Genomic DNA, 6,954 nt, shown 5'->3' with positions numbered 1-6,954 from the left:
AAATATTAGCTAATTCTCCATTCCGTGCTGGTCTGCATGGAATAAGAATAGAGCAGATGTAGTTCTCACACTAACAAAATACACAATCAGGAGACAGAGAAGTCACCACACATAGGCATGTCCACTTCATCCGTGAGGCATAAACTACCAGGGGACTCTTTCCTTTCATCTTCTCAGAGTATTTCTTTTTTTTAACATTTATTTATTTATTTATTTGAGAGGCAGGGTTACAGACAGAGAGGGAGAGACAGAGTGAGAGAGGTCTTCATTCCCCAAGTGGCCACAACAGCCTGGAAGCCAGGAGCCACACACAGGTGCAGGGGCCCAAGCACTTGGGCCATCTTCTATTGTTTTCCCAGGCCATTAGCAGGGAGCCGGATAGGAAGAGGAGCAGCTGGGACATGAACTGGCGCCCATATGGGATGTTGGTGCTGCAGGGGAGGCTTAGCCTGCTATGCCACAGCACTGGCCCCAGTCAGAGTCTTTCTCAACAGTTGATAAACTACCCAGTCCATATGCCAACAGAGGCAGGCACAGCCCCATAGGTCTCCCACTATTGCATCTCACCATCTCTCTCTCTCTCTCTCTCTCTCTCTCTCTCTCTCTCTCTCTGCAGCCCCCTCAGGTCCATCAACATTTTGAAGGTGTACCCTTGGGTCTCCTGGGAGCAAGAACCCCAGGGGAGCAAGAGCAGCCCACAGGGGAGCAGCAGGCTGGGCAGAGTCTGGTAGGAGTGGGTGCTCACCAGATGGCAAGTGGGGCTCTGGACAGCCCAGACACAGGAAGAGCCAAGTCGGAAGGAGGTTGGTGGCAGCCATCGCCAGCGTGCTGGGTGAGCAGGCCAGACAGCAAGTGCACAACAAGGAGTGTGGCTCCTGGAGGTGGGCAAGGCTGTGGTGATGGGGGCACCACTGGCGATTCACTGCAGCTGTGCAACTCAAGACTTCCTGAGGACATTGCTTTATTTTTTTAAAACTTTTATTTAATAAATATAAATTTTGAAAGTACAACTTTTGGATTATAGCAGCTTTTTCCCCCATAACCACCCTCCCACTGGCAAACCATCCTATCTCTTACTCCCTCTCCCTTCCCATTCTTCATTAAGATCCATTTTTAATTATCTTTATATACAGAAGATCAACTTAGTATATACTAAGTAAAGATTTCAACAGATTGCACCCACACAGACACACAAAGTATAACGTACTGTTTGAATATTAGTTTTACCACTAATTCGCATAGTACAACACATTAAGGACCGAGATCCTGCATGGGGAGTAAGCTGAGGACATTGCCTTATGCAGTCAGGAGCTCGTTAAGGTCCTTGAGCTGTGTGGTGATGCAATCAGCCATGTCTGCCCAGAGTGTGGTGGCTGGTAGAGCACGGGTGTGAGACAGGGGGTGCAATGAGCCAGCCAGCAGGGGCGTGAGGATACAAGAGCAGCTAACAAAACAGGAGGTGCCTCAGAGAGACCCCAGGGCAGCCAGAAATGGTTCCCCGTGGACAGGACGATGGGCACCTGCAGCAGACAACCGCTCTGGACATCTCCTGCCTCCCCATGGCCCTGTGTGCTGTACAAACATGACCAGGGTGACGGTGAGAAATAACAGCCTAGCTCACCCAGAAACTGCATGCGTTGAGAGACCAGGGGTAACTGGCTTCCACCAGTAGCCCCTCACATCCTAGAATTGTTTCTCCATAAAGTATGATCAGACCTGGAGAGAAATCTCCACTTGTGTGTTTATGGTTGAGGAGCCTGAGACCCAGAGAGACTAAGTGATGTCCTCAGGATCACACAGCATGGTGCGGACAGAGGTGGTTGGGAGCAGGGTGTGTCTCTCTTCTTTCTTATGTGTTCCAAGAGTCCTGTCCTGGAGGCAGGTGGTGTGCATCCTCTCTGTGCAGGTCTCTCTAAAGCCACCAACTAGGCTGGCCCTTCTTAACCCAGAACAACCCACATCCCCAGAGCCCAGCTCAGGCTCAAAATAAAGAGGAGAGAGATCTTCCATCTGCAGGTTCACTCCTCAAATGCCCACAAGAGCTTTGGATGGACCAGGCCGAAACCAGGAGCCAGGAACTCAGTGCAAGTTTCCCACGTGAGTGGCAGGGACCCCACTGCCTCCTGGGGGACACATCAGCAGGAAGCTAAAATCTGGAGGGGAGCTGGGACCCTCCATGAAGCAACTGGGACAGTTAAGCCCTGTTCAGAGCTCACATTGATTTTCTGCTGTCAGATAAAGTCAGTACCTGAGGGGTTGACGGATGCTGGAAGCCACAATGACCTCCTGGCCTCAGAGCAACAAGTGTCACCTGCACGTCTCACCTTCAGTCCTGCAGATGTCAGCTCCAGGGGGATGTGCAGTCATCCCGGCCGAGGCACAGCTGGGGACATCACTGCCCTCACGAGTCCCCTGGGAGGGATGCTGGAGACCGACCAGTATGAGTCTGATGGGAGGTGTCAAGGACCAAGCACGTGGCAATGGAGAGAAGCCATCAGCTTCTCTCATCTTCACAAGACTCCCTGCACAGATGAGAAAACAGGCACAGAGGCAGAGCTCAGGCCCAGGCCCCTGCAGCAGCTACACCACCTCCCCTCACACACCCATTAGTGATGGTCCATTCCATGTGTCAACGTGTGCCTAGGCCCTGCGGTGCTGGGCCCTGGGAGGCAGCAGGTGATGGCTCAGGTATCTGAGTCCCTGCCATCCATGTGGGAGACCTGGATGGAGCTCCTTGTTCCTGACTTTGGTCTGGAGAGGCCAGCTTGTGTTGGATTTAAGGAGTGAACCTCGTCTGCCTCTCAGACAAGCAAAGGTTTGTGAACTGGGAAAATCAAACTTCTCACTCAGAGCATAAGCCCCAATGGCAGAGGTTTGCTTTCTTTTTGTTTTTGTTGTTTTTTCTGCTGTTTCACCCTTCCTGGCAGGAGCAGCTGGGGACCATGCTGGTCACCAGACAGTGCTCACCCTGTCCTCAGGGTGGGTCCTCAGCTGAATCATTTTATCCACCCACTTTGCTCTGTCTTTAAGGAGAGGTCCTCGGAGCAGATCTGCCCGTGACTTGTGGGTGCACTTGACCTTGAATTGTCTATTTGAGATGTACTCTCCTGTCTTTGGACACAAGGGCCCCCAGGACCCATGAGAGGGGCTGCTCCACCTGCCAGGTCCCTGAGTGGCTTTGAGGACCAGAGAATGCCATCAATCCATGCGGTTAGCCCATATGTGGCCTCTCTACACAGAGTGGGCTTTTTCCAGGTGGTGACTGGGTCCTAGAACATCCAGGCAGTGAGACACCCAGCAGGTCCACGGGAAGCTACAGAGCTGTTACGATCCTGCTCTGGAAGTCACAGAGTCACTTCTCCTGCATTCTGCTCCTTAACCAAAAAAGTCACCAAGGCCAGGTCAAAGGGACAACAATCAGACTCTACCTCCTTTTCAGATATTTGCTCATTTCTATTTGAAAGATGAGAGAAAGAGACAAACAGAGATCATCTCTCCGTCAGTTCAGGCTCCAAATGGCACCAACAGCAGGGACTGTGCCAGAAGCCAGGACATTAATCTAGGGACCCAAGTACTTTGAACCATCACAGGCTGCCCACCAGAATGCACATTAGCAGAAAGCTAGAATTGGAAATGTAGCCAGGACTCGAACTCGGGTACTCTGATAATGGATGTGAGCATCCCTAGCCAAGTCTTTAAGAAAAAAAAAGATTTTATTTATTTATTTGAAAGGTAGTTTCAGGCAGTGAGAGGGAGAGACAGAGAGAAAGGTCTTCCATCCACTGATTCACTCCCCAAAGGGCCACAATGGCCAGAGCTGAGCCAGTATGAAGCCAGGAGCTTCTTCCTGGTCTCCCACATGGGTGCAGGGGCCCAAGCATTTGGGCCATCTTCTATTGCTTTCCCAGGCCACAGCAGAAAGCTGTATTGGAAGAAGAGCAGCCGGGACTAGAACTGGGATGCCAGTGTTGCGGACAGAGGATTAACCTACTGCGTCACAGCACTGGCCCTCTTAACCAGGTCTTAACCACTACACTAAATGTCCACTCCCAGACTCCACTTCCTCATGGAGTGACCAGTTCCCTTTGCAGAAGAGTGTGTGGCTGGGAGATGAGCTCTGTGGGAAATGCCACACCCACAGCCTGGGAGGAAACAGGTGTGATCAGTAAGAGGCAGGATCTGCAACCCTCTGCATATGTGACAGTGTTCCTTGTGGCTGCACTGTTCTGCCCGTCCAAAGGATAGCATGCCCAGCCCTGCCTGCCCAGACAAAGGGGTGGCAACTGGACCAGGAGGCTCCAGGCCCTCAGTGGTATCACCTGTCCTGAGAAAGGTGGGTTGGAGGTCAGGAGCCTCATCCAGCCCAGACAAGGCGAGCACGTGCAATGGGAAAGGAAGTGAGCAAGTCTGGGCCAGGAGTCCCATTTGTCCTTCAAAGGTAGCTAACATCCTGCTACTGGCCTTGAGCTCCTGACCACAGGTGTTCACCACAGCAGCGTTGTGGGCAGCTCAGAGAGGAGCAAGGATTTGCTCATCCCCAGCCAAAGCCACAGCACCCCTATCTCCCCCCACCACAGCAAACACCAATCACCTGCGGCATTTTGTGGTAGGTGGAGGCAGCTCATGCCTGGGGAACCTCCGTCTGCTCCTAGTTCTCAAGAGAAAAACAGATGCCCCACCTGGGGGCTGGAGCCTTGTCCCTTCATAGCTGCTCTTATCAGCATACATGCAGCCATTGTCCTCACCTGTCAGTAACCTTGGAGTACAGATCTGACTGCCACACATCTGGAAGGTCCCACCCCTGTGTCCAAGGGTGCTCATGAGAAAGGACCTATTGTATGGAACAAAGAGGGGAGGTGAGCCCAGCTAGCCTTAAGGACTGGATTGTATCCACCATCAGAAGAGGCTGAGGAGCTGAGACCATGCAAAAAAAGGCAATGCCCAATGTCACAACTCATGTTTTGGTGGCTATGACAACATGCCCCTAGGCCTGGTGCTTCATAAATAAAAGCAGTTTATTGAGGTCAAGGGTTTTTTTTAAGATTTTATTTATTTATTTGACAGGCAGAGTTACAGACAGTGAGAGAGAGACAGCGAGAAAGGTCTTCCTTCCGTTGGTTCACTCCTGAAGTAGCCTCAATGGCTGAAGTTGCACCAATCCAAAGCCAGGAGCCAGGTGCTTCCTCCCAGTCTCCCGTGCGGGTTCAGGGGCCCAAGCACTTGGGCCATCCTCCACTGCCCTCCCTGGCCACAGCAGAGAGCTGGACTGGAAGAGGAGCAGCCAGGACTAGAACTGGAACCCATATGGGATGCCAGCGCCGCAGGCAAAGGATTAACCTAGTGTGCAATGGCGCCAGTCCCCGAGGTTAAGGTTTTAAAGGTTCCTGCCATGTGTGGCTCTGGCAAGGGCCATGTGGCTACATCACAACGTAGCAATGACATCATGGTGGGCTTGTGCCAAAGTGGTAAGCAGAGCACGCCAAGGAGAGGCATAGGGGAGAGCCAGGCTCCCTTGTAGCAACCCATTCTCCCAGGGACTGAGTCCTTGAGACCAGCATTAATCCCTTCCAAGGGTGGTGCCCTGTGACCTTGCCACCTTCCACTAGGCCTATCCCTTAGAGGTTCCACCCCCTCCACACCACCATACTGGACATTGAACTTACAGCCCAGGAGCCCTGGGGTGGCTCCTGCAAGTCACATCCAAATCACAGCACCCCAAGCTCTGGGGTAAAACTTAGGTTATGCCACAGTCCAATAGCAGTTTAAATCAACAACACTAAGCGGGACTCAAGTTGGCCTTCCACTAACTGTCTAGTGAAAAATGCAATCACAGAGCGGGACAGAGCTCAGAGGGTGTGGAAACCACTGGGGTGTGGGAAAGAGGCAGGAGTGGGCTTGGTGGAGGTGGGGGCTGAGCTGGGCAGCTATCTCATGGGAAGAATGCAAGAGAAGGGCCGGCGCTGCGGCTCACTAGGCTAATCCTCCCCCTTGCGGCACTGGCACACCGGGTTCTAGTGCCGGTCGGGGCGCGGGATTCTGTCCCGGTTGTCCCTCTTCCAGGCCAGCTCTCTGCTGTGGCCAGGGAGTACAGTGGAGGATGGCCCAAGTCCTTGGGCCCTGCACCCCATGGGAGACCAGGAGAAGCACCTGGCTCCTGCCTTTGGATCAGCATGGTACGCCGGCCGCAGCGGCCATTGGAGGGTGAACCAACGGCAAAAGGAAGACCTTTCTCTCTGTCTCTCTCACTGTCCACTCTGCCTATAAAAAATTAAAAAAAAAAAAAAGAATGCAAGAAAAAAGGAGCAGGGGTGGGGTGGTTGGTGCCAAGGTCAAGGGCCCCAGATATGAACTTGAACCACAGTCAGTGTCCATTCTGGGTCTTGGCTAGTCCTCCTGGTCAAGACCCAGAACCCTTTGTCTTGCCCTCTGACCATGGCCCCTGTCTGTGAAAGACAACGTCTCTGCCCAGAAGTGGGGGAGGAGTGCAAGTGACCCCCAGATCCTTGGCCTTGCCTCCCACAACCCTCAAGAGCCACAATCCCAATCTTTCCCGGGAGCACCGGCCCACTTCAAATTCCTCCCAATTCCGGCCCAAATTCTTTTGATCCTCATTAAAATGACATGAGTAGGTTCGTGCAATTTTAATGTTCTCTCCCAACCAGGTCTGCAGGAGAAACCCCCCTAGGCATTCCCATTGATCATTCTAAGTAGATACAACAAAACATTTCAAGGCACAAGTGTTAACCAGCAAGAAAATGAAATGAATATTTAACTTATGATAGGCTCAATTCTGGGTGCTAATTTTTTTCATAAAAGGAATCAAACAACTAAATCCAACCTCCTTCTATAGACAGCGTGTTAGATTTATCAAACCTTCTCTCAGCCAACGTTCCTTGTACCAATCAGACAGGATGTATAGGTTCAATGACCTCTAACATGATTTAACTGAGTGAG

This window comes from Oryctolagus cuniculus, chromosome 3, assembly GCF_051225735.1.
Source record: "Oryctolagus cuniculus isolate XC-2025 breed Fujian yellow rabbit chromosome 3, ASM5122573v1, whole genome shotgun sequence".
Classification (NCBI taxonomy): Eukaryota; Metazoa; Chordata; class Mammalia; order Lagomorpha; family Leporidae; genus Oryctolagus; species Oryctolagus cuniculus.
The sequence above is the reverse complement of the archived record's forward strand: the minus strand, read 5'-3'. Positions refer to the sequence as shown.